Source organism: Odontesthes bonariensis, chromosome 1, assembly GCF_027942865.1.
Source record: "Odontesthes bonariensis isolate fOdoBon6 chromosome 1, fOdoBon6.hap1, whole genome shotgun sequence".
NCBI classification, from domain to species: domain Eukaryota; kingdom Metazoa; phylum Chordata; class Actinopteri; order Atheriniformes; family Atherinopsidae; genus Odontesthes; species Odontesthes bonariensis.
The window spans coordinates 1,819,911-1,830,445 of NC_134506.1; the positions used below are offsets into that span (position 1 = coordinate 1,819,911).

General features: G+C 44.3%; 1 pseudogene; it reads left to right on the top strand.

The window, feature by feature from the left end:
• The first annotated feature begins 1,455 nt into the window (after positions 1-1,455).
• LOC142382986 (uncharacterized) overlaps positions 1,456-10,535 on the top strand; it is a 95,263-nt pseudogene continuing 86,183 nt past the window's right edge.

The window sequence follows — 10,535 nt, forward strand, 5'->3', positions numbered from 1 at the left end:
AGCCAAACGTGCCTATGGACAGAAAATCCAGGCACACTTCACAGACACAAAGGACCACAGGCGCCAAGGCAAGGCATTCAGTCAGTCTCTGACTACAGGCCAACACCCCCACCCTGTGAGGACAACATTGACTTCCTCAACACACTCAACACATTCTTCAGCCGGTTTGGACCCAGCAGACATACGGAGGACCCTACTCAAGGTGAATCCCAGGAAAGCTGCAGGTCCTGACAACATACTGGGGCGGGTGCTCAGAGACTGTGCTTGCCAACTCACAGATGTTCTCACGGACATCTACAACACTTCTCCGAGCCAAGCCATCATTCAAAGCAATCACCATCATACCGCTACCCAAGAAATCCCAAGTCTCATCACTGAAAGACTACCGGCCCATAGTACTCACTCCCATCATGATGAAGTGCTTTGAGAGGTTGGTCAAGACCCATATAACATCCAGTCTCCCCACTACGCTTGACCCATTCCAGTTTGCATACTGTCCCAAGCATTCCACTGATGATGTCATAGCAACAGCACTTCACCGATGCCTGGCACATCTGGAAAACAAAAACAGTTATGTGCGGATGCTGTTTATCGACTTCAGCTCCGCCTTCAACACTGTCATCCCTCAACACCTGGTGAATAAACTCAGCGCAATAGGCATCAGCCCTCCATTATGCAATTGGTTACTGGACTTCCTTACAAACAGACCACAGACAGTAAGAGTTGGCAAAAACTCCTCAAAGACCACCTTCATGAACACCGGGGTCCCCCAGGGATGTGTGCATAGCCCGTCACTGTTCACACTGATGACTCATGACTGTTGTGTCAGATACAATTCGAACCACTTCATCAAGTTCGCAGATGACACAACAGTGGTGGGTCTCATCAGCGACAATGACGAGTCAGCCTACAGAGAGGAGGAAAATCTACTCATCAACTGGTGTGACATCAATAATTTACAACTCAATGTCAATAAAACCAAATAAATAACTGTGGACTTCAGGAAGACACACATGCCACACAGCCCACTCATCATAAATGGCAGTGTTGTGGAATCTGTGAAAAGCACCAAGTTCCTGGGGGTGCATATCACAGATGACCTGACCTGGTCTACCAACACCACCTCCCTGGTCAAAAAGGCCCAGCAACACCTCCACTTCCTTCGCCGGATGAGGAGAGCGAACCTCCCCCCTTCTGCCTTCACCACCTTTTACAGGGGTGCTATTGAGAGCATTCGTACTAGCAGCCTCTCAGTCTGGAACGGCAGCTGCTCTGTTGCCGACCAAAAGGCCCTACAAAGGGTGGTAAGGACAGCAGAAAAGATCACCAGATCGGCCCAACCATCTATCCAGGAACTGTATCCGTCCTGCTGCCTCAAGACAGCAAACAACATCACCAAAGACCCCACTCACCCCGCACACAAACTGTTCACCATCTGGTAAGCGCTACCGCAGCATGCGGTGCAGGACTTCCAGACTCAGACTCAGCAATAGTTCTGCTGTGCAGAAGGCTGAGTTTATCTCAGGTTATGCATCCCTGCTCTTCCTTAACTTTCTTGCTCTTACAGAGACCTGGATCACCCCAGAAAACACTGCCACGCCCGCAGCTCCGTCTGATGTGTACTCTTTCTCTCACACTCCCAGAACTGCGAGGCGGGGCGGTGGTACTGGCCTGCTCATTTCCAAGGACTGGAAATACTCTCTTTTTTCCCTCTTGCAATTCTCTCCCTCCTCCTTTGAATTTCATGCTGTCACTGTCTCTCACCCAGTCAAGCTCACCATCGCTGTAGTTTATCACCCACCAGGCCCTATTGGGGACTTCCTGGAGGAGCTGGACACTCTTGTCTCTCACTTCCCTGATGATGGCTCCGGCCTCATCCTTCTCGGTGACTTCAACATCCAGACAGAGAACCTTCACCCTCTTGTTTCTTTTCTCTCCTCCTTCGACCTAGCTCTCTCCCCATCTCCTCCTACCCACAAGGCTGGCAACATACTGGACCTTATATTCACCAGGCACTGTTCTAGCGCCAACCTCTCTGTCACTCCTCTTCATCTCTCTGACCACTACTTCATGTCCTACACCCTCTCTTAACGATATCCGATCTTCCTTCCCTCACCTCCCAGCTGTCCATACCACCCACACCTGTCGCTCTTCCACTCCTCCCTCTCTACCACCTTCTCCCTCACCTCCCTCTCTGTCCCACTTCTCTCCCCTCTCTGCAAATGAGGTCCTTCACCTTGTAACATCCAGCCGCCCCACCACATGTTCCCTTGACCCAGTCCCTTCCCCTTTCCTTCATTCTGCTGCACCTGATCTTCTTCCTTACCTGACCCACCTCATTAACACGTCTTTGACATCAGGCTCTTTTCCTTCTGCTTTCAGGACTGCCAGAGTCACTCCTCTTCTAAAGAAACCAGCTCTTGACCCTTCAGAGATCAAGAATTACAGACCGGTATCCCTTCTACCCTTTCTGTCCAAAACTCTTGAACGTGCTGTCTTTAAACAACTGTCCTCTTACCTCCACCAGAACAACCTCTTGGATCCCTACCAGTCCAGGTTCAAGGTGGGCCACTCAACTGAGACGGCCCTCCTAGCAGTAACTGAGTCACTCCAAACTGCTCGAGCTAACTCTCTCTCCTCTGTCCTGGTTCTCCTGGACCTGTCTGCAGCATTTGACACAGTGAACCACCACATCCTTCTCTCTACCCTGGAGGGAATGGGTGTTTCTGGCTCTGCACTCTCCATGTTCTCATCCTACCTGACAGATCGCTCCTACCAGGTCACACTGAGAGGGTCTGTGTCGAAGCCACGTAGGCTCACCACTGGGGTTCCCCAAGGTTCGGTCCTGGGTCCTCTTCTTTTCTCCCTCTACACATCATCTCTTGGTTCTGTCATCCACTCCCATAACTTTTCCTACCACTGCTATGCAGATGACACCCAGCTGATTCTGTCTTTTCCCCCTTCTGACACCCAAGTGGAAGCACGCATTGCTGCGTGCCTGGCAGACATCTCGGGGTGGATGTCGATGCACCACCTTGAGCTCAACCTGGACAAGACTGAGCTGGTGTTTCTCCCGGGGAAGGGCTGCCCATTCCGAGATCTGGCCATCACCATGGATGACTCCGTGGTGACATCAACCCAGACCGCGAGGAATCTGGGTGTGACCCTGGACGACCAACTGTCGTTCTTGCCAAACATCGCATCAGTGACCCGTTCCTTGAACGCACTTATTGTAAGTCGCTTTGGATAAAAGCGTCTGCAAAATGACCGTAATGTAATGTAATGTAGTTTTTCCCCACAGGCCATCAGACTACTCAACTCACTTAAGAAAAGTCTATGAACATGAAAATACACACCCACTGTATGCTGCTTTTGTCACTCTGCACTTTACTTACTGCACCTTTTGTACATCACTATCTACCTCTACTTATCTACCCGTCCATTTGTCTGTACATGTTGTGTTTATTTGTCTTACCTGTGTGCATTATTGTATGTTGCATATTTTGTGTGTGTTATAATGTTGCTGCAGATTTGGAGTGTGGGGAAACGCAATTTCGATCCTCTGTGTAATTGCTTGCACTGATTGCATGGTTGGATTGACAATAAAGTTCACTTTGACTTTGACTTTGACTAGCAGGTGATAGCTGAAAGACGGCAATGTTGTCAGCTAGCATGGCGGAGGCTCCGAGAAAGAAGTCGAAAACGTATCATTTCCATGTGGAATGGGAAGAGAAATTTATTTTCACCATGGTGAAAGACAAGTGTGTTTGTGTGCTGTGCCACCAAACTCTAGCGCTGTCTAAAAGATGGAATCTGGAGCGGCACCACAATACCAACCACAAAAAATTCAAGGACAGTTTCCCTGCCAAGAGCGCAAAGTTGCTGAGCTGAAAGCGGGGTTGAGTTGTCAGCAGGGAGAAATTTCCCCTCCTCACCTCATGTATACTAACACCTCATCCTGACTGAACACGAGCGAGTGAGCGATTGATAAAAAGTGATCAGAATGCATACTTTTCAATCAGCCTGTCCGGACATGCCTTGAGTGATGTCGCTCCGTCCAGCGATCACGCCGACCCCTTATAAAATCGCCCGCGCTGTCTCTATTGGGACGACATTTCGCCGCGGCGTCCCACCCCTAAACACTTCTTATTGGTTGAAATGAACATGTTGCTTCCTGTTGACAAGCTAGTTAGCAACAGGTCAGCATCACTCAGGGAATAATGGATGAGGAGAAGCTGATCTTTAGCCTGGAACAGCACCCAATGGTTTCTGACCCCAAAGACCTGTAGCACAAAGATCTGAACCGAAGGAAGGCCGCATGGGTGGTGATCGCCAGAGAACTCTGTGTTTCAAGTGAGTACTTTCTGAACCAATAGAATCACTCCCAACAAAATCATCAAGCTGCATATCAGGACACTCTCGCAAAATTTTGTCGTCGTATCGCGTCAGTTTCGCTCACACGCTTTCAGTCAGAATGGGGTATTAGAGTGCCTACTTTGGATCCACTTACCTCTGTGAAATGGTGTCTTCACAGATGAAAATAAATAAATCAAAGTACAGGAGCCGCCTTACTGACAAACACCTAACAGACTGTTTCAGACTAGCTGTCAGTTGCTATGAGCCAAACTACACAGCACTCACAGCCAGTATTCAGTCACAGACATCTAATGGCGCTTTTCCACTAGCTCGCTTCGGCTCGGCTCGGCGCGCTATTGCGTGTTTCCACTCCGTACCTGCAACCGGGACAATTTTCCGTATCACCTCAGCCCTGGTTCCAAGCGGGCCGAAGCGTTACTAAAACGTGACGTCAGCCGACTGCCTTCCACTGATTGGGCGATGAGTGTCGTCACTGGAAGCGCCATAACGCGGATAATAAAAGCTAGCGTTAGCAACCGTTAGCTTACCTCCAAACGTCGTCTTTTTGAAGCTCGTAACAAAACTCTCCGGTACTTTTCAATACTGTTTTGTCTGGTGGCCAGTAGTCTTCTCTGGCTTTCTTCTCTTGCCTTCTGTGCGACAAAAAGCCACAGGGTGAGCAGCAACACGCGCAGCCGTGTTACGACGACCCCGCCCACGTCCAGGAGGCACGAAGTGTAATGGAAACACAACTAAATCGAGCCGTGGCGAGCTAGTGGAAAAGCGCCATAACTAACCTGGGTGAGTAACATGCCAGTTTTGATATCTGATGGCAACGTGAAAAGTGATGATGCATAAGACGGTACATAACTGCACTGAGCTTATTTACACTGACTTTTTTTTTTTTTTTGAGAATTTTGTTAAAACACTATTATAGTTCTATTTTGATAATAGTAAAACATTTTATTTATATATATTTTCTAAAATGCTGATTTTATGTAACTTGAAGCTTGAGTGGATTGGCATAACACTGCATGTGATTTGCTCACTGCTTGTGTGTTTTGTGTGTGTGTGTGTGTGTGTGTGTGTGTGTGTGTGTGTGTGTGTGTGTGTGTGCCATCTATGAGCAAAATAATTACCTCATACAAAAGGAAATAGGCCACACCTTTAGTTTGTGTTGCACATATAGCTGTACTTGGCCTAATTGCATTGAGAATTGTGTTAGCTTTACAGTTCTATTTTCTAAAATGCTGATATTAATGTGACTTGAATAATCTTCAGTTGATAAGCATAACACTTGATATGATCTGCTTGTCTACCATAAACAAAATACAGTCCTCATATAAGTGGAAATTCCACAAATTCCACATTCTTTTTCTTCTTGTGTTGAAATGAAATTGAGTAACTTAGAATTGAAGTTGATGTGTTGATCTGAAGCTATGGGCAGTTTAATATGCTCGTTACAGTGTTTTCTTTGTTGCATTAATTTGAACATTGAACCACAGCATTTCACATAATTAAAATACAATTAGCCTGAATAAAAGGCGTCAAGTACAATCTGGGCTGTCTTTTTCTTTCAACGCTTCAATAGATAGCTGTTAAGATTCATAAATCTGTATTAAATAATGGGATCGGCCTATATGATGGTGGAATCTTTGCCATCCTTATGTATTTCCACTATACTCTCTCCAAGAGGGGGCCATGGTTCCAGATTGTAGTGCATGATGGTAAGCTTATAGTAATAAAGGTGCTATAACTATGATAATGAATTATTATTATAATTATTTTTCAGTGTGGAGATTGTCTGGCATATTTCCAGGTCCTTGATTGGCTCATCCAATTATCTTGCTATAAATTCAGGTAGCTCTTTTAATTTGATGTCTTTTGAAAATTGTTCTAATTCCTCATCATTTGTGCAACTATCCATATTTTTGTACATGGTCTTGTAAAATTCTGAAAAAGACTGATATTTCATCCGGTTTGGTGAGAGTCAAATTATTATCCTTTAATTTCTTTCCTATGTTAGATGATTGTTGTTTTTTAAGTCTTAATGCTAGTAACCTACTTGCTCTATTACCGTTTTCATAGTATTTTTGGTTAGTAAACCTTAAATTGCCCTCTATTTTTTCATGAATTGATTTGTTTAGGTCACTGCGTGCCTCCTTAAGATTATTCAATAATCTTTAGGTCGGGTTTCTTTTGTGTGACTGCTCAAGCTGCCTTATTTTGTCTGCTAGCTCTCGCTGTTCCCCATTTCTTTTCCTTGCACTTGTAAAGGAAATGATTCGGCTTCTAATATATGCCACAGGCACATAGAGTAAGGGGCGATATTTCAGGTGTGGTATTTGTATCAAGATCATTTTTTAATTCAGTTTTTATAAATATAATGAATTCGCTATCATTAAGGAGCCTGTTACCAATGTTCCATGACAATACCAGAGGGGCGTGATCAGTTAATGTAATTGGGAGGATCTTTATGTCAACGACTCTATAAGATTCTGCCTTTTTCAGTGAAAAAGAGGTCTGTTCTGGAGTATGAAGAATGCCTATGCAAATAAAATGAAAAGTCCCTGCCTTTAGGGTGTTTGCTTCTCCAGATGATAAATGCCCAAGCATATTGCTCATCCTAGAAGTAGAAATATTAGAAACGGGTTGTCTATCCAAATGTTGGGACATGACACAGTTAAAATCTCCTCCTAACAGTAAAATACCAAAGCTTTGCAGTAACATTATGGAGAAGATTGTATGAATAAAGCTGTCACACCGCGGTGAGATCAAGCAGGTTTGTGTCTCGTCTCCATGTCATGTTTCGTCATTTCCTGTTTTATTTTGAAAGGTTAACTCTCCTCTCGTGTTCCAGTCTGATTGTGGTATGAATGATTCCACCTGTTCCCTGTGTGTATAAGAGTCGGCGTCTCCCCTCGTCTTGTGCCAGTGTGTCGTATCTGTTGGTCCCAACGTGCTTCACTCTCGCCTTTGATAAACCATAGTCCGTGTACCAAGCCATTGTTCTGATCAATTCCTCGCTAATAGAGTTTTTGTTTTTTTTTGATAACTTTAATAAGATAGCCTTGATAAAGCATAGTTTAAGTTTTATAGCGTTCTTGCTTTTTCCTCCAAGTGGAGTGATCTTTTGTTTGGATAAGATTTCATAGTGTAGTGCCTCCTATTTTACAGGAGAGGTTTTTTGTTTTCCTCCGCAGCAGGAGTGACTTTAAGTTAAAAGATCAAAGTTTGATAATCTTTTTGTTTTCCTCCTTAGTGGAGTGATTATTATTTTGATAAATTTTCATAGATATGCTTCTCTCATTTTGGGAGAAGTATATATATATTATTGATAACTTATATAGTCTGTTTTGTTCGCTCTTGGAGAGTTTTTGGAAACTCCTGCTCCTCCTAATAAAGCTTGTAGATTGAACATCACCTGCTCCTGCGTCCTGCATTCCCAGGGTATGACAAAAGCTAGGTTCATCCTCGTTTGGAGCATATACATTCATAAGAAAGTTCTACTCCATCAATCAGTCCGCTCACCATTATAAATCTCCCCACAGTCTTTATGAACTTTGGTTGATTTGAAATGAACCCGTCTATGTGTCAATATAGATACACATCTTTTCCTACCAGATGAGTGTGATGAGTAAAATACTTTATCTGCCAAGGACTTCTTTAATTTCTCATATTCTGTATCAGAGAGGTGAGTTACTTGCAAGAATGCAATCTGGCAGTTGTTTCTTTTAAACTGATTAATAATTTTCTTTCTCTTGATTGGGCTATGGAGGCCTCTAATATTATAACTTATCACTTTAAGAGATCCCGTAACTCAAAAGCAAGGTCAGTTGTGATGGAAAAGAAAGTGACAGTAAAACAATATGAAATAAGTTCAAAAAGTTGTGGAGAAATAAGTCAAACAAACAATAAAATGCATGTACATATAAAGACCGGGCACTACATGTACAATGACTGAGAATTACGAGGAAAACAGCAGCATATGCTTTGTAACGTTTTAACTTCAACAAAGGGTTCTTATCCTGAAAGAATTTAGAGATGAAAACTTCCACTATTGTTCTTATTTGTACTGGATCCCTGTGGAACAAGGGGATCGTCACTTATGTCAGCTGAGTTCATGGCCATTGTAGTTCTATGTTCAGTTCTGTTAATGTTGGGTTGGTCCTGTGGGGCACAGTTCCAGGCTGCCTCTCCAACAGGCAGCTGTGCTAACTGTCATGTCCATGGGGTTTTCCCCATGTTTTGAGTTCTTAGTTTTGTGTTTTATCATGTTTTAGTTTATTTCATGCCTTAGGTTTCTTAGTTCAGGTCTTGTATTTAGTTTTGCTATTGTTTTCCCCACAGTTTCTCTTTCCTCAGTCCCCATGTTCAGGTCATCAGTTCATTCACTTCACCTGTTGATTCTTCCAGCTGCATCCATTTACTCATCACTTCCCACAGTATTTAGTCTCTGGTTTCTCACAGTCATTGTGAGATCCTTGCACCTTCACCCGTCACGGATGTTTTTCCATAGTCATGTTTTGTTTTATCATAGTTTAGTATTTGTCTACCGGCTCAGCTGCGTTTTGTGTTAACCTTCTCTTTGTGATAATAAATCAAGTCTTGTTTTTTGAAAGTCCGCATCCGTGTCCTTCCACGCCTCGCATCCATGAATCGTAACAGCGAGCAGTCCTTAAAGAACAGAGTTTGGTTTGGGCTGAAGCCAAACGATATTCCCAAGTCAGTAGATATGCACCCCGAGCAGCCCCAGAACCTCGGATCCATTTAAAAAAGACACCTTAAGCTCAGTAACTTCTGTTTCAAATGCGACTCTATATTGCGGTAAATTACTTTTGGTAGAAGGGTGGCAATTGTGTACTTTTAACACATTGACTCCCAAGTCACGTAAAACTACGTTTTTACTGCCCATGCGTTGGCTCCCACATGGTAAAAATACGTTTTTACGGTTTTTTTATGGATTCTGAATCTATACATTCTAATGCACATTCTGTGCGATTTTTGTAATTATGGGATGAACAGAACTGACATAGATGGCAGTCAAAAACTGGTGTCATCATCTGGACATTTTGATCATTACGCCAATGGCTTTGCGTCCACTCAAGAACAATTTTGATAACGCTGCATTGATTGTTGTGCATTTCCGCATTTTGTCCAATCGCACGTGTCGGTTTCCAGAGGGTGGCGGTAAAGTAACATAAACAAACAACAAGAAGGAGAAGAAGACACGCCACAAGTCTAAGGAGGCGGTCTTATGAACTGGTTAGCTTTGCAACATGTGACACGACGCAAATCCTCTGACCCGGATATGTAAGTATCTAAAGTGCCACAGGCTGAAAGAGCGCACGTTTCACAAAAGCCCCGATATCAGTTTGTTGTTGATTTTGGTGGATACCCGCCTTGGTTTAGCTAAGGATAGCTCGCTAATGGCGGCACCTAGAGACACGCAGTTTTGACCCACAAAGAGTTTAAAGTCTCAGCTTTCAAACGAGCCATAACATGTTTCAGTGGCCCTGTCACGTAAAATTTTTCCCTTCAAACCTGATCCGGTCCATCCGCTGGGATGCGTTTCTTTATATAATCCATTTTCCTGATGGCATCCACAAACTCCCGCTCATCGTTGTTGTTGGAGATGCAGAGCCTGGCCGGGTACAGCAGACCCTAGCAGACCCTAGCAGACCCTAGCAGACCCCAGGTTTCCCTCGAAGCATCTTTCTGGTGGCTGTAAACTCCGCACTGTCTTTGGCGACATTAGTCCGGGAATATAGCTATCGGGTTTCCATCCACCTTTTCTCAGGATGTCCATGTCATCTCCCTCGTTGTGAGCTTCGCAATAATGACCCGAGGCTCGTCTCCGGGTCTTCTTTGTGTCAGGCTGTGGCGTGAGCGTTGGATTGATACTTCTCTGTCCAGGTGTAACACTTCTTTAAGTAGTAGGAGACTGCGGTGGGAGAACTCGACCCCGGCTCTTCAACTACCCCCATGGTCCGAATGTCTCCTCTCCTCATCCTGCCCTCCATGTCCTCACACTTTTCTTTTAAATCTTCGACTTGTTTCTTGAGATCTGTTATCGTTGTTTGTACCAACAGCCCGCCCTCGACAGCCTTCACATGCTCAACCTCTGTTGTGTTGTTAGCTATCTCAGTTTTCATGTCTTTTAATTCCTTCTTCAGCGA